Source organism: Sminthopsis crassicaudata, chromosome 5 (assembly GCF_048593235.1).
Source record: "Sminthopsis crassicaudata isolate SCR6 chromosome 5, ASM4859323v1, whole genome shotgun sequence".
Lineage (NCBI taxonomy): Eukaryota > Metazoa > Chordata > Mammalia > Dasyuromorphia > Dasyuridae > Sminthopsis > Sminthopsis crassicaudata.
The window spans coordinates 118,996,565-119,021,773 of NC_133621.1; the positions used below are offsets into that span (position 1 = coordinate 118,996,565).

The 25,209-nt window shown below is 33.0% G+C and overlaps 1 long non-coding RNA gene across 1 annotated transcript in view; it reads right to left on the bottom strand.

Annotated features, from left to right (window-relative positions):
* Positions 1-25,209, bottom strand: part of LOC141542473 (uncharacterized) — a 287,962-nt gene that overhangs the window by 120,298 nt on the left and 142,455 nt on the right. Inside the window, exon 2 of the long non-coding RNA XR_012482171.1 lies at positions 20,459-20,534. This is a non-coding gene — a long non-coding RNA (uncharacterized LOC141542473). The remainder of the gene's footprint in view (positions 1-20,458; positions 20,535-25,209) is intronic.

The following is a 25,209-nucleotide window of genomic DNA, read 5'->3' on the forward strand; positions in this document are numbered from 1 at the left end:
AATGACAAGGGCAACAATATTGCATATAGCAAAAAATGTGGGCTAATATGAATTTATTGCATTAAACTCTACAATTCAGTTTCCTGTTGCAACTTTTCCCTAAGATTATTGGCTTCTTACTTTAAAGAATATCTCACGTTTCTTAACTTACATACATTTCAGACTTTTACAACACTTTGAGGTAGATTATTATATCTCAAGTTTAATCATATCCATCTCACAGTTTAAGAAACAAAGAGGTTAATGGACTTGCCCAAAGCTAAGCGGTTAACTAGTGGCAGAGTCTTAATTGAAACCCAAAGTGTCTGATCAAAAAGTAATGTTCTATTATAGCACCCCCAAACTGTATGCTGGTTAAGCATAGTGATTATTGATTGTGGCAATTGATTGTTTGGGAGGGGCAGTGAAAGAGAAGGAAAAGTCAAGAATGAATCTGAATTTATGAAAGGGAGGATTGTAAAGGCCTCAAAAATAGGAAATATGGGAAAGTGGATTAGAGAGAAATGAGACTAATTTAAGATGGCTTTAGTTTTATGATCCAATAGATATATAAATGATGATATTCATCAAGCAGTTAATGAAATATGATTCCTGTATTAAAAATATAAGAATTTATTATAAATAATTGGGATTTCTATAGTAAAGCAAAGATGGCAGAGTAAAAGCAGAAACTCACATAATCTCTCACTCAACTATTTCAAATTCTTTTAAATAATGACTTTAAACAAATTTTACAGTGTTAGAACACCCAAAAAGATGGAGTTGAACATTTTCCAGTTGAAGACAAATTAGAAGATAACAGAAAAGTCTGTGACACCAGGATAGAAGTACAGCATGCAGTCCCAATGCATACCATGCTAGTGCAGCTCTGGCTGCAGCCCCAACCCCAGCTGGGCCGCAGCATCAGAGAGAAGGGACCTCTGAATCAGTGACAGTACTGGTGACTTTCAGACCTCTTGGCCCAGAGACACCAAAGAGGATTTGGAAAGCCCACAGAAAAGTTCTGTGGAACCATGGTGGGAGCTCAGCCCGCACCCCCAGACTCACCAGCTTTACCAGCCAAATCCCTGCTCTGGTCCACAAATTAACTGGAGCCCCCATCTCAGATCTGACTTTAAAAAGCAAAATTGTCCAATTGGGAAAAGAAATACAAAAGTTCACTGAGTAAAATCATTCTTTAAAAATTATAATTGAGCAAATGGAAACTAATGACTTTGTGAGAAATCAAGACACAATAAAGCAAAACAAAAAAAAAAAAAAATTAGGAAAAATGTGAAATGTCTCATTGGAAAAACAACTGATCTTAAAAAAATAGATCCAGGAGAGAAAATGTAAAAGTTATTGGTCTACCTGAAAGTTACAATCAGAAAAAGAAGGTGGACATCATCTTTCAAAAAATTATCAAGGAAAACTCTACTGACATTCTAGAACCACAGATTAAAATAGAAATGGAAAAAATCCACTGATCACCTCCTGAAAGAGATTCCCCAATGAAAACTCCCAGGAATTTTATAGCCAAATTTCAGATCCCCCCATGTCAAGAAGAAAATTCAAATATAGTTGAGTCTCAGTCAGGATAAAAAATATTTAGTAGCTTCTATATGAAAAGACTGGAGGACTTGGAATATGATATTCAGGAGAGCAACGGAGTTAGGATTACAATAAAGAATCATCTATCCAGCACAAATTAGTATGATCCTTCAGGGGAAATCCATAGATTTTACTGAGGGTACTAAGGGTACAGATATAATTCAGTCTGTGAAGGGGAAATTTTATAGAACCATAACATAAGAAGAATCATTCTTTCCTTATTTCTCTGTCATTTCTCTCAACACTTTTACATGACAGCAGCCAACACCTTTCATAAAAATGTTTCCCAAGAATTTATTTATCCATCTTTGGTTTCATCAGTATAGGCAAACTTTTCGTGAAGAATTTCTTTTGCATTGGATCTGTGCTGACCAAAGGGGATTTCCCCATCCCAATAATCGACCACCAGCCTCATCCATTGTACCTCATCAATTCTATGACTACAAAAGATTCACCCAGTTTACGAATTTACCTATGCCACTGTTTCCTAATAAGTGCATCAGAAAGCATTAGTTTAAAAAATTATTAGTATATTCCAGTATCCCTTATTTTCCTTTGTCTATTTTGGCTAGAAAACTGAAAGTAAATATCATAATAGATATAATATAGAGAGAAGGAATTATGGGATAACTCTGTATTGCACATTTGTATGTATCTATAAGTATACATTTATCTTAAGATCTTAAATGTTATTTCATCTTTCTTTTTTTCTCAACCTAGGTAGATCTTTTCAAATTCACAAATGTCAGAAAAAATATTAAATATCATGGATCTATCCAATATTAAATAGCAAATTTTAGTGAATTTTTCATTGAATTTATTTATTCTTTTGGCAATCTGATCCTGTTGGACATTTTATCTCTAGGTTCTGACTCCATCTCTTCTTTGAACCTTAAGCTTCAATACAAGGCTTAATAACTTCATAGATCTCCTGACTTCTATCCCTTACTTACATTCTGACCATCTTGGTGTCACAAGGCTTTGCCAATGGAACAAAAATTTAAGCAGATCTTCTATTGTTGGGAGAGGCTTTGAATAATTATATAATTATTTTGAAGAAAAGCATTACAATACAAGAGAAAAACTGCTAGATTTGAAATCACCTGGATCCTAATCTCACTCTTCCACAAGGTAATTTCATGACCCTGTACAAGTCACCTTACCTCTTTAGGCCTCAGCTTCCTTAGCTGTAAGATGAAGGAGATATACTAACTAGATATTTCTAGATTTACAAGCTTAGGACATCCATTAGAATGATAGAATGAAAGAAACTCCTCATTAAAAATTCAGTCTTCAAGTGACAGTGACCCCATGGACTAAGATAAATTAGGGGATCATAGAAGAAGAAAATCTATGGATAGGGAAAGATATCATGACAAAAAAAAAAACAACGGGTGAATGAAGGTGATTTAGACAATGTTGATTACACAAAATTAAAAGGGATTTGTATAAACAAAAGTAATGCAGCTAAAATTACAATAGAAGCAGGAAATTGTAAAAGTGGGGGAAGGGGGAAGGAGATAGAGCAAACAATAGATAAGTGAGGGGGCAAAAAATTTAAATTAAAAGGAAAACAATTTGTTAATTCCATAGCCATGGACCTAAAAATTAGTTAACATAAAGTCAGTACTAAGAATTTTAGGCTTCAGAAAGCTAAGGAAAGTAAGCAAATGTTCTATAGCAGGATGAAGAAAAATGATTAAAGTATAAAAATGTTATAAACCATGAACATTAGTATTTTATCTGTTCCCATACTTTCCTTCCCACCTGCACCTCTTCCCCTATAAATTCACATAATAAATTACTTTAAAATACTAAAGAGGTAAGTGTACTATTTTCAAGGATAGGAGAAACAGCAAAGCAGAAAAAAAAAAAAAAAAAAAAAAAAAAAAACTTTTCCCTGCAAGCTAAATGGATAAATATAAAATGCAAGAAGTGTTATTGCTTTAAACCTTCCCCCCACCACCACCAAGGGTGGGGTTAAGTGACTTGCCCAGGGTCACACAGCTAGGAAGTGTTAAGTGCCTGAGACCAGATTTGAACTCCAGTCCTCCTGAATTCAAGGCTGGTGCTCTATCCACTGTGCCACCTAGCTGCCCCCTATCACTTTAAACTTTAAGTGGACTACCATTACTCCAAAATTTGGCTTTGCTGTTTAGGAAAAATAATCAGTTTGAAAATAGTGGAGGTGCACTATATTTATATACCATGATCACATTAAAAAAAGGCAAGCCAAAGATAACAGGAAAAAATGATGAATGTTGGAGGGGATGTGGGAAAACTGGGACACTAATACATTGTTGATGGAGTTGTGAAAGAATCCAGCCATTCTGAAGAGCAATCTGGAATTATGCCCAAAAAGTTATCAAAATATGCATACCCTTTGATCCAGCAGTGCTACTACTGGTCTTATATCCCAAAGAAATACTAAAGAAGGGAAAGGGACCTGTGTATGGCAAAATGTTTGTAGCAGCTCTTTTCGTAGTGGCTAGAAACTGGAAGATGAATGGATGTCCATCAATTGGAGAATGGTTGGGTAAATTATGGTATATGAAGGCTATGGAATATTATTGCTCTGTAAGAAATGACCAGCAGGAGGAATACAGAGAGGCCTGGAGAGACTTACATCAACTGATGATGAGTGAAATGAGCAGAACCAGAAGATCGCTGTACACTTCAACAACAATACTGTATGAAGATGTATTCTGATGGAAGTGGATATCTTCAACAAAAAGAAGATCCAACTTACTTCCAGCTGATCAATGATGGACAGAAACAGCTATACCCAAAGAAGGAACACTGGGAAGTGAATGCAAACTGTTTGCACTACTGTCAATCTACCCAGGCTATTTATACCTTCGGAATCCAATACTTAAAGTGCAACAAGAAAATTGGATTTACACACATATATTATATCTAGGTTATACTGTAATACATGTAAAATGTATGAGATTGCCTGTCATCTAGAGGAGGGAGTAGAGAGAGGGAGGGGAAAATCTGGAAAAATGAATACAAGGGATAATGTTATAAAAAATTACTCATGCATATATACTGTCAAAAAATTTATAATTATAAAATTAATTAAAAAAAGGCAAGCCATTTGTCAGGAAGATTGCTCTAGGAAGGATCAACTGACATATTAGAAATAGTAAAGAAATAATCATGGCTAGAGCAGAGAGGTCAAATAAAAAAGAATTGAGAGATGGTGTTTAACCAAATAACAATGAAGAAAAGAGTGCTCCAAAATATCTTTCCATTTATCTTGTGAAACATGAAGATTTTGAGATAGTTAAGTATTCTACAGTTTCCTCTGAGATAAATTTGCATTGAGTTCTTCATGTATTAATAATTAACTATGTTAAATATTTTTTTTAAATTTTGACTCAGACTCAGACCTATATATTTTATTATGACCCAGATACTTTTCAATAAACCCAAAACACACAATACATTTTCCAGAAAAAAAATTAAGCAAAAACACCTAACATGATGGTAACTAATAGTACTTGCCACTTTCTATTTTTTATTTTCTGGGCTTTTTTTCTTCCTTTTCTCACATTATAGGTTCTATACTGAGAGAAGCTACTGAGGGAATCTTGGAGAAGGATACTTTAAAAATATGAAAAACATAGGTATCTAGGTTTCTTAATACATAAAAAATGCGATTAGAGATTTATTTTGTAAATTGAGGGAAATGGTACTTGCCATTTAATTCTCAGAAGCATTTGTAAGTATATTACCTAACTGATCTTAGCTCAAATCTCTCTCTTTAATCCATTTTCCACACAGGTTCTTCTATCCTCGTTACTTCGATGTTGATGAGCTTCAGAAGTTTCCTCTTGGCTCTTGATCAAATAGAAACTTCTGTTTGGCCCTTAAAAGTTTTAACACTCTGATTTTAGCTGTTTGAAAATATATCAGCCCTAAATTCCTAGAAAGTACAAGGAGAATATTGTCTACTGTTACATTCACAAGATAGGGATATAAAGATTTGTTTTACATAGTTTTCAATATTCTTAGAGTGCACAGTCAATCAACAGTATTTTTTGGCATTTAAATTTACCAATGACATTTTGTTCCTACGATACAAGAAAAGCTGGTTATTGGACTTTTCATAAAGAGAGCTTATTGCATCACCTGCTATCTCAACCAGAATTTTAATGTTCTTCTGGCTTGTTCATACATATCCTTAGGGAAAGAACAAGGCTGCCATTTTAGTCACATAATATGTTTCTAGGATAATAATAACAACAATAATACTTAAAGCTAGTGTTTATGTAGTACTTTAAAGTTTTCAAAGTGTCTCACATATGCTTTCTCACTTGATAATAGCATCCTCTTCTCCCTACAAACAACCTGTCTACATTCACTTCCTTCACCCCTTCTGTGTTCCATCTAAATTGGTCTATATGTTGTACTTCTCCCTTTTCAATGTCTTTGCACATGTTGTCTTTCATGCACACTGTTCTCATCTCCTCCCTAAGGAATTCTTGGTCTCCATTGAACCCAACTACAACCTTTAACATGTTTTTCCTGTTTCTTCAGCTGCTAATGCTTTCTTCCACTCTAAATATTCTTATAATTTATTTATATCTCTGATAAAATATTTTAGTACTTTGGTACGATTGGATTTTGACACATACTCATATTTCCTGCAAAGGTAGTAGCAAAAATAACTTCCAGAAGCAAGTACTAACATGGTATACTTACATTGTGCTTAACAGTTAATAAAATAGTTGCCTTACAACTACCCTATAAAACATATCTATATAATCTACCCTATAAAATATATCTATATAATAGATATCCCCATTTTACAGATGAGAGGCAGTTCCAAAAATCCTTCAAGTAGTAATTGTAAAAGTTAGGCTGTTAACCCAGAACTTAAATTTCCAAGTACAGGTTATTTTAGTAGATCACTTTAGCTGACCAGAGTTTGGGGCCTTAAAAGTCAAGAGAGTAGATCTGCTGGTAAAATGATTCTGCCTATGGCAGAAACAAGCAAACTGAAATCTCACTATTTTTACAGACACCATAAAAACTATTAAGTAGGTTTCCTCCATTTCGTTTTTCTCATGATCACAGGCTTGGCATATTGGAGTTATCCAGTGTACCGACCTTGACTCTGAACTGTGCTTTGAAATGAAATTGTCTGCAAGGACTATATAATGAAAAAGGTTCTACCCTGGCCTTTGTGACTGACCTAGCCTTCTTTCCTTCACTGTAAGTTTTATGTGTTTTGCTTTGGGTCAGGGACTTCAACCCCTGAAGATAGAATGGATGTCATGTTTGTGTCTCTTGAAAACAGGATTGTTTGTGGGATCAGCTGTTGGTCGTTAGTGGATCTCTAGACTTATAAAGCTTCAGAGTTTGTAAAGATCTCATCACAGATTACCAAATCTAATTATTATGTGAATGGGGCTGCCTCATACAATATCTTAAACAGTGAGCTATATATCCTTAGCTTGGAGCCTTACATTTGAAAGGAAACTCATTTACTCTTAAGACTGCTCCAATTTTTTTATCACATCAACCTCAAATCTATCCTTTTTCAACTTCAGCCATTATTCCTTGTTCTACTCTATGGAGCCAAGGAGAAAATTACTTGGAGCAAAAGAAATTGCTGCTTCCTAAAACTGGTCTAATTCTATAATCCCTAGAGTTTCATATCTATTTATATAGCTTCAAATATTCAGTGATTCTTCTTTTTTTAAATGACATTCTTTCATATCAGTGACTTTAGAATTCCACTTTGTCCCCTTTAGGTTATTTTTTTCTTTTTTGAATTTTTTTTCTTTGAAGTACTTATCTTATCTCAAGGGACATTTCACTTGCTCCCATAATCTACAGAGGAGACATGAGTTCCTTTGACATTTTTACCTCTATTAAGAAAAATGATTTATACTTTGCCATTTATAGTTAGCGAAAAAAAACAGGGAATACTCTCTAAAGGTCCCTGAAAAGTTCCCTTTTTTCTCCATCTTATTGAGAGGAAGATCATCAATTCTCTGATTCCTGTTGATAGCTCTTATAGAAAATTTCCCATTTGATACACTTAATTATTGGGCTAGATTATTGAAGTCATTGTGGATTATTAATAAAGAGAAGGGGAATGGTCATTTCAGATGAACTTTCTAACTTTTTTTTTTCCAATAACAGACTTTTTTAGCAGTAATTTTAAAATTCTTGCAGAATTTCAAATGTAAACATAACTTGAGCTTAGCTATTGTCTACAGGAGAGTTTCAAACTGAGGGTTTCAACTACCAGCTATTTCTTGAAGGTATAATAATTTCCTGTGACTTTTCTCATCTTCCCTATGATAAGGCTTCATACACTGATTTGGTCTTCTTTGCCAAATGTCTTTTGACCCTGAGGAATCCAGCAAGGATTTAGTTAAATTGGACTTCCGAGGATTTTTCCCTCTGCAACATGAGGCTGGCTTGCTCAGTTGCTTTTGATCACAAATTATATGATTGGCAGCCTTTGCATCAGAGTTTCATGCTCTTAGAACCGCTTTCTATTCCTTCCTTTTCTTTCCTATTGCTTAGTTTTGAGACATGTGTTAATCATGATTGGTTGGAAAGGTATCTAGTAGAAATAAACTCTCCTTTTATCCTTTTCTATCATGATATTTTTGAAGTAGGTTTAGTAGGAATTCAGTCTCATTGTTTGAGTTGAAAATTATTTGATTTTTTATTATAGCTTTTTTATTTACAAGATATATTCATGGGTAATTTTCAGCATTGACAATTGCAAAACCTTTAGTTCAAATTTTTCCCCTCCTTTGCCTAATGGCAGGCTGTACAATACATATTAAATATGTTACAGTATAAGTATACATATCCATACAGTTATTTTCCTGCATAAGAAGAATCAGACTTTGAAATAACGTATAATTAACCTGTGAAGGAAATAAAAAATGCAAGCGGACAAAAACGGAAGAATTGGAAATGCTATGTAGTAGTTCACACTCATTTCCCAGAGCTCTTTCATTGGGTATAGCTGGTTCTATTCATTATTGAACTAATGGAACTGATTTGGTTCATCTCATTGTTGAAGAGAGCCACATCCATCAGAATTTATCTTCATATAGCATTGTTGTTTAATATAATGATCTTCTGGTCCTGCTCATTTCACTCAGCATTAGTTCATGTAAGATCTCTCCAGGCCTTTCTGAAACCATCCTGCTGGTCATTTCTTATAGCAACAATAATATTCCATAATATTCATATACCACAATTTATTCAGTCATTCTTCAATTGATGGGCATCCATTCAGTCTCCAGTTTCTAGCCACTACACAAGAGGGCTGCCACAAATATTCTTGTACATACAGGTCCCTTTCCCTTCTTTAAAATCTCTTTGGGATATAAGCCCAGTAGTAGCACTGCTGGATCAAAAAGTATGCACAGTTTGATAACTTTTTGAGCATAGTTCCAGAATATTCTCCAGAATAGCTGAATGTATTCACAATTCCACCAACATTATATCAGTGTCCCAGTTTTCCCACATCCCCTCCAACATTCAGCATTATCTTTTCCTGTCATCCTAGCCAATCTGACAGGTATGTAGTGGTATCTCAGAGTTGTCTTAATTTACATTTCTATGATTAATAATGACTTGGAGCATTTTTTCATATGGCTAGAAATAGTTTCAATTTCTTCATCTGAAAATTGTCTGTTCAGATACTTTGACCATTTATCCATTGGAGAATGGCTTGATTTCTTGTAAATTAGAGTCAATTTTCAATATATTTTGGAAATGAGGCTTTTATTGGAACCTTTGACTGTAAAAATGTTTTCCCAGTTTATTGTTTCCCTTCTAATCTTGCCTGCATTAGCTTTGTTTGTACAAAAGCTTTTTCAATTTGATATAATCAAAATTTTCTATTTTGTGATCAATAATGATCTCTAGTTCTTCTTTGGTCACAAATTCCTTCCTCTTCCACAGGTCTGAGAAGTAAACTATCCTATGTCCTTGTAAGTTATTTATAATTTCATTCTTTATGCTTAGATCATGAACCCATTTTGACCTTATCTTGTTTTTGGTGTAAAGTGTGGATCCATGCCTAGTTTCTGCCATACTAATTTCCAATTTTCCCAGCAGTTTTTGTCAAACAGTGAATTCTTATCCCAAAATTTGGAGTCTTTGTATTTGTGAAACAGTAGATTATTAAGGTTATTGAATATTTTGTCCTTTGACTCTAACTTATTCCACTGATCAACTAGTCTGTTTCTTAGCCAGTAATAAATGGTTTTGGTAACCACTGCTTTATAATATAGTTTTAGATCTGGTACAGCTAGGGCACCTTCATTTGATTTTTTTTTTCATTAGGTCCCTTGAATGTCTTGACCTTTTGTTCTTCCAGATTAATTTTGTTCTTATTTTTTCTAGGTCATTAAAATAGTTTTTTGGTAGTCTGATTGGTATAGCACTAAATAAATAGATTAGTTTAGGTAGTATTGTCATCTTTATTAAATTTGCTTGACCTATCCAAGAGCACTTAATATTTTTCCAATTGCTTAGATCTGACTTTACTTGTGTGGAAAGTGTTTTGTAGTTTTGCTCATATACTTTCTGATTTTCCTTTGGCAGATAGATGCCCAAATATTTTATACTATCAGCAGTTACTTTAAATGGAATTTCTCTTTGTAACTCTAACTGTTGGATTTTGTTAGTGATATATAAGAATACTGATAACTTATGTGGGTTTATTTTGTATCCCGCAACTATGACAAAAATGTGGATTGTATGGATTATTTCTAATAGTGTTTTAGTAGAATCTCTGGGGTTCTCTAAGTATACCATTATATCATCTGCAAAAAGTGATAATTTGGTTTCTTCATTACCTACTCTAATTCCTTTAATCTCTTTCTCAATTCTTATTGCCAAACCTAGCATTTCTAATACAATATTGAATAGTAATGGTGATAGTGGGCAACCTTATTTCACTCCTGATCTTATTGGGAATGGTTGCAATTTATCCCCATTACATATAATGCTTACTGATTGTTTTAAATAGATGCTACTGGTTATTTTTAGGAAAAGTCCATTTATTCCTATACTCTCAAGTGTTTTTAATTGGAATGGATGTTAAATTTTGTCAAATGCTTTTTCTGCATCTATTGAGATGATCATATGGTTTTTGTTAATTTGATTATTAATATGGCCAATTGTGCTAACATTATTTGAATTTTAGTAAACAAAAATATTGTTATATAGGTATTTTAAGTGTGCCTCACTTGAAACACCATATTGAGGTTTGAGGTTGGAAAAGGGAAGTATATAGCAAAAAGCTTAAATATATATTTTCTCAAAATTTGTGGATCTATAAAAGAAAAGAGCAAACACATGAGAAATGTTTAATATTTATATACTGAAAACAAACAAGAATGCAAATACAAAATAAATAAATACAAAAATTGGGTATTTAATTCCTGTCATAGCTCCATGAAGTGCATAATAATGTAAAAATGGCATTAAAGAAAGCTAAGACAGGAAGAGCATCTTAACTAGAACCAAATATATATATATATTAAGGCCATCCTGGAAGTTACACAGTTTTGAGGCATGGCACTGATTTTCAAGATAATGAAAAAGAGATGAAAATAAGAAATGCCTAAGGAAAAAAAAAACACAGAACATTTTTAAGCAACTGAGAAAATATCAATAACTACCAATCCATATGCCTACTTTTCCATCTCTATAAAATCTTTATGAGAATAATTTATACACACATCAAGGGGTATCCTTGTGAAGTTATGAGCAGGAAACAGACAGGCTTTCAGAAACTGTATTTTATAGGAGGCCACACAATTAGCTGAAAAGTCCAGAGAACAAAATATCTTATAGTATTTAGAGCTCGTTGGCTACAAAAATGTCATGTTAAAAGGCTTTTTTTTTCAATGGAGTATATCCAATGTGTATGTTAAGGTCACAAATAGTAAGGTTAAAAATCTATAGAAAATACTTTGGGAGGTTTCTCAAGTGTAATTTTGCTAGGCAAAGAGGATCCCATGTTAAATGGGGTCATCACACATAACTGAATGAGAGAGTTAAGACTAATCATGTGTAGAAAAATCACCTTGGCAGCTGTGTGAAGGACTGAAGCAGAAAAAACTTGATGTAGAGAAACCTGTTATAAGACTCTCTCAATAATCCACACAAAATGAATGCCTAGGTAGAAATAAAGGAACATATATAAAAGTTGTTGTGAAGGTAGAAATGGCAAGATTTTTTTGCCTTGATAGTCAAAAATATTGCCAACATTTAATGGTATAATACCTGGACAAAAGAATATGATTCTGTATTCTGCTCTGGTCAAAACATATCTGGAGTTCAGTTATCAACCTGACCTTGAAAAATTTGAATATGTCCAGAATTGGAATAGTGATCCTAAAGATTCTCCATTATTAGCCAGAAAATAATTCAAATGGTATCTTTTTTGATATTTCTGACCTTACAGCTCAAGCTTTACAGAGTTTTCATATTTATGAAATGATGTATGAACATAATCTATCACTATTATCACTCATGTCCCTTCTCTCCACTATAACCTTCCTAGTACAAGGAATAATAAAAGTAATATGTTTGCAATATATTGGATTTGAAAAAAAAAGGTTTATATATATATATATATATATATATATATATATATATATATATATATATATATATATATATATATATATATATATATATATACATGTACATATTATTTTTCTCTTTGGCAGCAGCCAAGCATGTGTTAAATCTATGGTTTAATCAATGTGGGAGAAATAATGTAGAAGTTCTCTCTGCCAATGCAAATTAACACTATAAGTGAAGCAAAAAAAGGGGGGGAATTGTCTTGAGCCTCAAAAAGTTATCCATCACCCTTCAGCACAGAGTATATATAGTATATATAAAGGCAAGACATGAAATCAAGTCTTCCTTATTTTAATGTTGGTCTTTTTTCCTCTATATTATATATTACTATATTATATTGCTTCTCATTCTATTACATTATTAATAATAACAATAATTTATATTTATATAATAAATTATAGTTTTCTAATGCCCTTCTCACAACAACCTGATTAAGAAAGATTGCTTTTCCCATTTTATGATTGAAGTAACTGTATCAAGCAGGAACAAAATCATTTGCCTGCAATTACACAACTAGAAATAAACAGGGTAGGATTTCAATCCAAGTCTTCTGGTAAAACAAAAAGTGTTTGGTCTACCATAATATGCTATGTCTCACAGAAGACTCAAATCTTGATCTATTAATTTATTTGAAACTTATGAAACAGCCCCAGTTTTTGGGATAAGAACTCACTCTTTGACAAAAACTGCTGGGAAAATTGGAAACTAGTATGGCAGAAGCTAGACATTGACTCACACTTAACATTGTATACCAAGATAAGGTTGAAATAGGTTCATGATCTAGATATAAAGAATGACATTATAAAAAAAATATTAGAAGAATACATAGGATAGTTTACCTCTCAGATCTGTGGAATAGAAAGGAATTTGTGACCAAAGAGGAACTGGAAATCATTATTGATCACAATATTGATAATTTTTATTACACTATGTTAAAAAGTTTTTGTACAAATAAAACAAATGCATACATATTAGAAGGAAAGCAATAAACTGGGAAAACATTTTTATGTTCAAAGGTTCTGATAAAGGCCTAATTTGCAAAATACATAGAGAATTGACTCAAATTTATAAGAATTCAAGCCATTCTACAACTGATAAATGGTCAAAGGACGTGAACAGACAATTTTCAGATGAAGAAATTGAAACTATTTCTAGTCGTATGATGATTCTGGCCAATTTCAATGATTTTGTGATGGAGTCATATTCACCCAAAATGAGACTTTGGGGACTGTGTGTGGATCACAATCTATTATTTTTTCTTTTTTGTTTTTCTTTGCTTATATTTTGCCTTCTTTTTCATTTTTCCTTCTTGATATCATTTTTCTTGTGAACCATGATAATTGTGGAAATATGTATAGAAAAATACACATGTTTAAAATAGATTATTTTCTATCTAGGGGAAGGAAGGGAGGGAGAAAAAATTTGGAACATAAAGTTTTGCAAGGGTAAATGTTAAAAAGTATGTATTTGTTCTGGAAATCCCTTTAAATAAAAAGATAGTCCCCTTTGTAAGGAGGGAACTCTTTTTTCACAATTATCTGACTTTTGGCCCTGCAAAATATTTGTTGTAATCAGTTGATCTCTTTAGTGTCACTAGTCTCTGTCAGGTTTATGAACAGTCTTTTCTCCAAGTTGTTTTTTGTTTGTTTGTTTGTTTGTTTTCCCTAAATAGGAAAGATAGAAAAACTTATTGTGCTGAGGATAAAAGATATCTCAAATATTGATGTGTAAATTCTGGCACCATTCTGTTCCTATAAATCTTGTCATTTCTATCTTCCTGCATCATGTTAACTTCTTGACTTCCTAATTTTATACTAATTTAATCTGACCCCACATCCTAAAACAGAAGAGGCAAGCTCTCTCCTGCTATACTACCCTTTCTCTTCCCTGTTACAGACCTCTAGGTTAAATCTAGCTCCTATATTTTATCGTATTCATCGTCCCATTTTCTCCATTCAAACTGCTTTATACCCAGCTAACTATCATTCATGAAAATAACCCAACAAAGAGAACAATCAGAAAAGGAACTCAGTTTAACAGGTTGAGGATAGAAACATAAATTGGAGCTAAAGCAGATACCACAAACTAAAAGTGATAAAAACACAGGAGCTCCAAGCCCAGAAGGATGGTAAAAGTAGAATCCTCCAAATCACAGAATCACATACAGAATTTAGAGTTTGTAAAGATTTCAGGGGTCATGCAACTGAACACATTTGAAGAATCTTCTCTGCTCTATAGCCTGGCAAGGAGTCATTAAGATTTTACTTGCGGAAGGGGAGAACTCACTACTTCCCAAGAAGGCCAATTCCATGCTCAGATAATTCTAAGCATAATCTTTCCATACATCAAGCCTAAATTTGTACAGTAGCTAGATCCATATGCTCTAATAGTCTCTGGCTAGAGAGAAAAAATCCATAAGAGGTAGTAGAATAGGTAGTAGAGAATAGCCGAATTGAAGCAAGTCATAAAGACCAAGCTGACTGCACTGATATCTTTTTATAAGTTACTTATATAAGTCTTACATAGTAATCTCAGCATGCCCCAAAATACCTACTTTCTCATGGAGTTCTAATAATTTGTAACATTCTGACAAGATGAAAAAAATGGGAAAAGTTTAGTGACCTGTTTTGTTATATTGTTGTTTTTAACTTATCTGAAAAAGCTACAACAAACTAATAATTGAGCACCACAATACCAGTTCTGTACTAAGTTGAACAATTATTGTTTCCCTACTCTGATCATGCAAATGCTTAAAAATATCCACCTGACCTTCATTATAATACTTAAGCACCTATTTAACAGCACCTATAAATAAATGTGCTGCTTTAATAAACCTCCGACTGAAACACTAAGAAGATACCTCTTTTATATCTGTGAGTTTCAAAAACAATTAGATGAGCAATAATTCTGGCTGTATCTAATCCCTGATATCAGCTAAGAAAAAACAACTTGATTTTACAAACTGAAGTGGCAGGAAGACTTCTGAGAACTGGGGGGCAATATTACAACAAGCAGGCAAGATGACATGGATGTCAGAGGTGAACTGTGCACAATGAAAAGTTTTTATTCATAGAAATCGACCTACTTCATATAAAATAGAACTGAATTGTTGCAGGAAAAAAAGAGGGGCAGGCACTGTGAGAATTTTGCAGCTCCTATGCAATTGACTTTTGATTTTAGTACCTAGATCACTGAACTTGACTGATTTTATTTTGAACTCTAGGATCAAATTATTCTTTTTGTTTTACATTTGAAGCTATTCATCACTAGAGCTCTTCCTAATCTTTCCAATGTTCTTAAAATTTATTATCCTCCAGGTTCTTTCTGATCTATCTATAGTTTCTTGATTACATGATAATTTGTCTCCCATCTCCATTCTTTTGTATTGATTATTCTCAATAACTAGTATGCTCTTCCACCATACTAGAACTTCTAAATAGCTTTCTTTAAGACAATTTAAGTACCACTTGTTCCACAAAATCTCTCTTGATCTGCCCTCCTCCTCCAGCTGCTAATATTATTCTTTTTCAGGATATCTTCCATCTAGTCTATATTCCTCTTAGATGTTTATTCATATATACATATGTATGTATATAAAATTTATTTCCTTCACTGGAATGTATACTTCTTGAGAGTCAGGATTGTTTACTGTTTTTTAACTTGTATCCCCAAAACACTACTATGTTTAACAAAGAGTCAAGCGTAAGAAATATTTGTTGATGGGTAACTCATTCTTTACATTTGTTTTCTACATAATAGGCATATTTTGTGGTATTTGATTTCCGTCTTCTAAGTACATAATTTTTATGTTCATGATGCAATTATTTGTATGAGATTTCATTCAATGGGCAAAATGTTTCCTAAATTGTTGTCACATTTCAATAATTGTGAATGGCAGTAGCAGAACAAGATGCCCTCCCATGTGAAGTTCATCACCTACAATCCCATCGTCATGCTGCTGACTAAAGACTTTTTGTAGAGGACCAGAACTCTGAAGGAGTATACTTGCAACAAGGTGTTAACTCAGTGGAACTGATGAGATGATGGTTCTCTAGTTCACATATAATTAGTACTTAGTATAGCTCTCTAGTTCACAATACATAGTATGCTGTAATGATGTAATTGTATTAAGATATATAAGGGCTGAGAAGGACTGGAAATGAGACATTCCATTTTTGACCACCCAGCCACGTGGTGGCTCTCCTGCCTTCATCATACTGCCTTTTCCACGAAGACAAAGTTTTCAAACTTATCCTGAGGACCTCCAGAAAGCTACAACTCTTGATATCAACTCCCTAAGCCTTCTCTTCCCTCTGACTGCATGGATGGATGGTGAGATACCAAACTCCCTATGCTTTCTTTTACAGAGGGCAGAAGATAAACTTTTTAATTCACTCCATTCTGTATCTACTGCTCTCTGTCTAATTTCATCTCCTTGGAATAAATTCCCCCATGTCAAACACCCCAGCATCCCTCCCTTCTCCGTTCAAGTCTTCTTTTGTGAATTGTTTTGTCCCATTAGATTATAAACTCCTCCAGGGCAAAAACTGTCTTTTTTAATAATTATAGCCCTATCATATAATACATGGCCTAGTATATAATAGACACTTAATAAATGTTTATTGGATTAGATTGGAAATGTTTACTAATATCCATTTACCTTAACATAATTTTGCTCTTCTTTAGTCAGTTTTTACTCCAAATCATTTCTATCCAATTCTTTCTTGAGTTCTGGTCCTACACAATGACCTGCTTAGCAGACACTTTGAGTTATGTGTTCCATATGAATCTGAAATTCGACATTTCTAAAAACCTAACCCTCTTCTAAACTACCCTATTATTATTTTATTTTTTATTTTCTTGGGAACAAAAGTGGGAGGGAGGGGAAAGAATGGGGTTGAGGCAATCAGTATTAAGTGACTTGCTCATGATCATACAGCCAATATCAAGTGTCTGAGACCATATTTGAACACAGGTCTCCCTGCTTCTGGGGCCTACATTACCAAGCTGCCACCTGGCTGCTCCTTGTTATAGATATTATCATCCTTCCATTTACCCAGACCCATAACTTGTTATCATCCCTGGCTCTTCACTCTTACTTCCACCAATCAGTAACTAAATTTTCTCATTTCTATTTCCATGTCTCTTGAATATGTCCCCTTTTCTCCACTAACTTATCATAGTTCTAATTCTTAATCACTACTTAGTCAATAAGCATTTAATAAGCATTCACTTGTATTAGGTATTGTGTTAAGCCATAGGGATAGAAACAAAAGAAAAAAGAAAAATTATGCTTGCCCCCAAGAAGCTTAGATTCTTATGAGGACAACACATAAGAAGAAGTTGAGAAAGGTGGAGGGGATAAGTTGCAGAGATATGATGTAGACTTCCAGAGGAGTATGCCCTGCTCAGAAATTTTTATAAAAGATAGATTTGAAGAAGTCATTAAAAAGGAAAAGTTTATACAGATGTATATTTAATTCTGAGAGACAATATGACTTCATAGAGCATTGAAGTCAGGAAATTATGGATTCAATCTTAACTTGACAAATAATATCTTTGTGGCAAGGGCCCATTATATAGCCCGTCAAAGTTACCAGGAAGCCCTGGTAATAATAGCTGTTGATTTGCAAGAATATTTATATATAAAATATTATCTGAATGTGTGCTTTCTGAATTACATACAGATACTTATTGTGCAAAATTCACTGATACTACTGTGAAGTGTGCTAAAGAGATTTCATTAAAAGTTCAAATTTCCAATATCAGATTAGATTGAAAATTCATTAAATAAGGATCCTGAAAAACAGAGAATCTGTCAAAGCAGAACACAACTATTCTTTTGTATACAAAGGATCTTGACCCAAAAAGAAAGTTAAAAATCAGTAGGTAAAATCTGCATCCATTGACACTACTGAAAAAAAATCATTATTTTAAACAAGGAAGATCGGTATTTCCAATGAAAATTTTAAAATATATATCTAAAAAGGACATTGATAATATTTCTTTTCCTTGGGTAAAAAATTTATAAGTTTGGCCTGTTGTATATGTATTCTCTAAGAAATAAACTGGAAAAGCCAATGGTTCACAAAATACTTTTCTTTTTTAAAATATTGATGTTTCTAGAAAATAGAGAAGTGGTTCATCAATAATTCATAACATCTTTTCCCTCCAAAAGAACTTAGAAATCCATATTAGGTACATTTTCCAATATCCTTTTTTTAAAATTTTTAGCTATAATTTCAGAGATAATTGCAAATAAAAGGGGTCCTTCAGAAGTTATTCCAATCATTATGATTTAGCTTTCTTTAATAGCAATCAAGGCAAATAAGAAATGAACAAAAATCATATCTACATTTTGGTTCAAATACCTCCTATTTTTCCACAACCTAGATGTCATTTTTAATCATAATTAGTTTTAAAAAATTGTCATAAAATTTACTTCCTTAAAAGCAATTGATGCTATTCCAGATTTTGAAAACCATGAATCAAATGTGATTTTGGAATTATTTACACAAGTTCTCTTTTCTTATATGTTTAGAATATCTTTATGTCTCAGTTAATATCACCTGTGTGAGATACCTGCAACTATCTAGAGGACTGGATTCACTTAAATTTGACAGAATGAGATATTAAAGTTATGCTTTGATCTCTTTTTCTTCACATAAAGAGAATGCTATTAGACACCCACAGATTGCCTCCCAGTCCCATCCAGATATTTTATAAATGCTTGCTACAGATGTCTAGGAGGATCTGGAAAGAGACTGGTTCAGTACAATCCATCTTTGTCTAGTCTGCAGAGCTCAGGAAATTATTCTTTTTAAGATAAAGAAGAGACTAATCTTAATATGGCAGAGTAAGAGGTTATAATAAAAACCAAATATTCTTAATTATGTCAAAACTTCTAGCAAATGTGCCAAGTAAAGGAAAGGAACAAAAATTAAGATTATCTATGAGAAAAAATATCATGTTTCAAAAAAGAAAGATCTGTAAAAGAAATTAATAAGCAAAACAAAAGAAGTTTCAATATGATGAATAAATATTAAGAGATAAAGTAAACCAAAGAGAAGATACCAGAAGGGGGTAAATAGAATAGTATAAGCCAAGGCTTTAGAAATGAAATTAGATCTATCACAAGGTACTCCATTGTAGATAATTAATTCACTAAGAGAAATAAAGATCTGACATCTATAAGAGTGGAATTGAATCAGCAAGAGAAAACCAAAAAAAAAAAAAAAACAAAACAAAAAAAAAAACTAGGCTTTATTTCTTCAAGCATTCAGAAGAGAATCATAATGAAATTATAGAATCACTGAGGAATAGAATCATCTTAATGGGAGACAAAAATAAGCAGAAGCAGTAGAATAAATAACAACAACAACAAAAACATCATTGTACCGGGAGAGGATTTGAGAACTCTTCAAAATAAATAAAAAGTATTAGAGGATAGGTATAACATGAGAAACCTATGAATTATTGCTGTTGAAAAAAAAACACCTCTGATTGTAATGTTTAAATAAATCATGTAATAAAATTTTCTGGAAGTATTGACAAAGAGGGGCAACAGAGATTGACAGAATCTGTGGTATGCTAATTAAGAAGAATATCAAGTTCAATTCCCTCAAACAGATTGTCACAAAATCTAAAATTTCAAAAGAGAGATTAACAAATGGCTAGAAAGAAACACACTAACATAAAGACATCAGTCCAGATTTTTCAGTGTTTCTCATGCAGGCTGAGAAATGTTGGAAGGAAACTAGAATTCAATACCCTGGAAATGAAAGGAAACATCTTCACCAAAATATTATCAGAAAAAGTGAAAACGTCTTTAAGGAGAGAATGTAGTTTAAAGTCAACAAAAGAAATCCAGACATTCCAGTCAAGGAAATTAAACTTCAAAACAGTTTTTGATATGCAAATAAATCACCAGTAGAGCCTTAATAAATCAAGTCAGTGAGCATTTATTAATTATTCATTATTATTACCACTAGGTAAGAATTGTGCAACCAACATAAGCAAAAATAAAGACAGCCTCTTCCCTCAAGGAACTTATTTTCTAACAAGAAAAGGTAAAAAACAAAAGGAAACTAAAAAGGGGGATTCAGGTACCCAGGTAGGGCAGAGTTATGAAGAATTACTGATAGAAGAACATTTGGGAAAAGAATGAAGGATGGCCCAATCTATATTTGCCTTCAAACCAGAAGCTTTGGGGAAAACTTACCTGTGGGGGAAAGAAAACAGACAGCTGCATGATTCTGGACAAGCCACTTAACTTCTTTATGATTTAGTTATTTGACCTGTAAAATAGAGATAATGATAACATTTGTCTTCCATGGTTGTCTTGAAGAAAAAGTAAGATAGCATTTCTAAAGCATTTTACAAATCTTAAAAATAATATATAAATACTAGCAATTTATGAAATTATAATTATTTCTATACTGTTCCTCTGTATTCAGATTTGTCCATTTCTTTCTCTTTTTGTTGATGTTCTAGCTTTGGCCTTTTATGTAAATTCAATGCAGAATTCAGTTCAAACTAGTATTTAAAAGAGAAGATCACTATGTGCTAATGGAGTTTTATTTAATAGGGAAGAAAACCAATTCACATATACTATTTAAGCTACCATATAAGTTTTAGAAGCCTCAAGTTACACTAAGAAAGATATTATGAACAATTAATTTCCTGATGAATAAACCTCTATCCCAGAAGTGCAGAAAAATTCATTATCATTATCATTATGATATCATTATCAAGAGGAAAATCTGTAATTATTAACATCTGAAATTTCTAATCATAATCCTTATGATTGTTTGACCTGTTCCACAAAGATCATGAGAGAGGAATAAATTGTTGTTTATTATGTATTGTTTTGAATTTGCAAGGTGCATAGAACTATGCTGATGATAAGCTATGTTCAATTCTATTAATATTTGGGGAAAATAAGATTTCCATTCCAAATAATAAGTTATGATTGGTATAAAATTAGTTCAGACTAGGGAGAAAGGCATTTTGGGAACTGAGCTCATACTTTACATCCATATACCATGCCAATTTGATTAAATTTAGAAAAAAGAGAGAAAGATTGAATTTAATAAATATAAGCATTGAAGTTTAGGGCATCAATTTGTTCCACTAATACCAAGTACTCCATCTAACTGGATTTTTCTTGTTGAGGTTTTTTCAGTGTTGACCAGAGGTCTCAAACTCATCCATAACTCCTGTATGGTTAGAACTAGATTAAAATGTTAGTAGGAAATGCTTAACAAAATAAATTAAAATGCAACATAGATTATGTTAATTTATGCTTTCTAAGTCAATGTGCAATCAGGAACTGCACTACCCACCTTCTGCCACAGAGCTAAATGCTGAATACAAGCTTTAGTACCCCTGAATTTTAAGGTTAAGTAGGGAAGTCATGCTTTTTGATTTTCACAAAACTGAAAGATATCGAGCAGAAATAAACTCAGAAGACAATCTTTACCTTTTGGAAAGTAACAAAAGCAGCAAAAAAGTTATGAGATCGTAAAAGAAATGAAAGATCAACTCAAAAAATATAAGAAAAAAATCAAGAACATAATTTTTAAATAGTTTTATATAAAGAGATGATACTATCAAGGTCATATGCTACAGTGGATAGATCACAAAATCACAGATGTAGAATTGAAAGGGACTTTGGATGCCTTTAGTTCCAAAATTCCTTCATTTTACAAGTAAAAAAACCTGAGGTTGAAAGTAGTTAAATAATTTGGCAATGATCTCACATAGCTTGGATATGTGTATGTGTATGTGTATGTGTATAATAATATACAAATTAATATATTAATATTTAATAACTATTTATACATATGTATATATAAAATTTCTGGGACAGAATTTGAACTCAGGTATTCTTAGTTCTATCCATTATATCTAATCCTACCTAGCTACCTTTACAGAACAATTCTTAAAATCAGGAAGACCTAATTCCTCAATTCCTACTTTGATAGATAATAGCTATGTGACCCATGGACTAGTTGACTTGGCATAGGGAACTCTCTTAGAGAATGAGTAAATATAATTTAATAAGTTTAAATTTAAGTTTTATACTTGAAAATAACATTTTATTAATATGTTATATATATACACATATATGTATATAAATATATATGTAGATATACATTTTAATTGTTTTGATTTTATGTGTATATCTGTGTGTGTGTGTGTGAAACAAAAACTTCTAAGACACTGTTATAGAAATCTGTACCTATGAAGAGAATTCCTTATGCCAATGATATTACAAGCCTAAAACAATGATGAAAATAGCAATAATAGTTAATTTCCTTCTTGTACTGTCTAAACAGGAAAGGTCAACCAATATCGTAAAGAAACAGTGACTAAGGAATACCAGTCAGGGTGATATACAGTGAAAGGTTGATGTCACTTGGGATCACTACTGACTTTGAGGGAACCCTGAAACACTTGGCCAATTAATCTTTGTGGATGCTCTTAATTGGATTAGCCCAGCATGAGGGGATTTCTATACAACTATGAAATAGATGAAATGACAGAACACTATAGATTATCCCCAATTAACACTATCATTGTGATCATTTTGGCCAGAGAACAGCAAAGTAAATGGCAATATTACAATAAGACAAGATACATTGGGGAAAATGAAAAATACTTGTATTTTATATGCTAAAAACACTTTAATGCGGACAGCACTTACTCTTAAAACAGGAAAGACACAAATATTTATGAAATCTGGACTAAGGACATGAATGATTTTTACTATGTGCTTGTATTACATCATAACAAAACTGGGTTTTTTTTGTTGTTATTATTCAGTTATTTCAGTTGTGTCTGACTTTTCTTGACCCCATTTGGAGAATTTTTGGCAGATATTGGAATGACTATTACATTTTATAGCTCATTTTACAGATGAAGAAACTGAAGAAAACAGAATTAAGGGATCTGCCCAGGATCATTTAGCTAATAAACATCTGAAGCCAGATTTGAACCCATGTCTCTCTGATTCCAGGCCTAGCACTCTACCCACTGCGTCACTTAGCTTCCCTTAGAGCTATAATAGAACTATACCAAATAGACTCATTATACCACAGAAATTCATTAAAAAATTATCTGCTATAACTATAAAATTCCCATGTTACACAAGAGGGAATATGAAACAATTCAAGTTCTATAAATAACAACATATGTTGTGTCCATTGCCACAATAATGATCCTAAGAGAACAGGATAAACTATCATTATAAAGAAATTTAAGCTCTACCTGCCAGAAATCCCTTAAAGACAGGCATCAAATAGGATGCAAAAACAGCTCAATGTTGCTGCTGAAGACATTGGAAGATTGTATCAATATTTAGCTGATCAGCACAGTTGAAAATTGAACAATCTTAGTGAAGCCAACATGGCAAAGAGTAAGAACTGCCTGCTATCTTCCTGGCTTCCTGGCATAGAATCAGTACCAGGTCAATCCTTTGAATGGGTTTTGGAGTGACAGAACTCACAAAAATTGGAGTGTAACAAATTTCAAGCAGAAGATATTTTGAAAGAACTTCAGTAAAGGTCTGTGTCAATCAGAAAGGGAAGGAGTCAGCCCAGCACAGTGCAGTGCAGGGGAGCCCAGGGCAGAGAAGCCTTTCAGCGCCAGGGGAATCTGGAGGGACCCTCTTAGCCAAAATACAGCAGCATTGACTCCTCTGTTCTGGTTCAGAATGCAATGAATCAGCACACTAGCTGTGAGATCTCCAATACAAATACACAAGGCAAATAGTGATCCCCTGATCCCAGTATAACAAGCAGGACTTGGCCATGACCAAGAAAGAAACTAGCAGCACTGGCAAAGCAGTATGAAGTCTCTGTCACCTATAGATGAAGCTTGGTACTATCTCCCCTTAGTCCTGAGAGCAGACCTCCACTATTAAGGATGAGCAAAAAAGCAAAAAGAGATAAAGTTTGAAAGGGTAATGAGTTGCTCTCCAACTCAAAAGTCTCTCTTAAAAGAATTCAAAAAAGATCTTAAAAGAGTTAAAAGAAAAATGAGGAAAGGAAATGAGAGCTTTAGAAAAGGAAACAGAAATTGTCTGAAGAAAGTCACTTCTTAACAAATAGATTGGGCAAAATAGAAAAAGAACATAACTCATTAAAATATAGATCTGGCAAAATGGAAAAAGAAAACAACTCCTTGAGAAACAGAATGGGCAAAGTGTAAACAGAGATGGAGTCCCTAGGAATAGAATTGGTAAAATGGAAAAAAAAAATCCAAGGAACAAAGTAACTCATTTCAAAGTTAAATTGGCCAAAGGCAAAAGAAGTAAAAAAGTTAAGTGAGGAAAATAATTCACTAAAAATTAGAATTGAACAAACAGTAGTGAGTGATTAAATGAGATATCAAGAATTAGTCAAACAAACCAAAAAAAAAAAAGAAGAAAACAGAAGAAAATGTAAAATATCTTATCAGAAAAAAAAAAAAAAAACTAACCTGGGAAATAGATCCAGAAGAGACAATCTAAGAATTATTGGACTATCTGACATGATGAAAAAAAGACCCTATCCAACATCTTTCAAGAAATCAGCAAGGACAACTGTCCTGTTTTCCAAGGCGATTAAAGTAGACATTGAAAGAATCCACTGATCACCTCCTGAAAGAGACCCTAAAATGAAAATTCCAAGGGATATCATAGTTAAATTTCAAAATGATCAGATCAAGGAGAAAATGCCGCAAGCAGCCAGAAAGAAACAATGCAAATATGAGGAGTCACAATTAGGATAACTCAGGACCTGGCAGCTTCCACATTAAAAGAATTGAAGAAAAAGAAGAAGAAAAGAATATAACATTCCAGAGGGCAAAGGAGCTTGGAATAGAGCCAAGAATCAACTATCAAGCAAAATTAAGCATTATCTTTCCAGGGAAAAAGTGGCTATTCAATAGGGGGTTGTCATTCATTTCTGATGAAAAGATTAAGTTGAA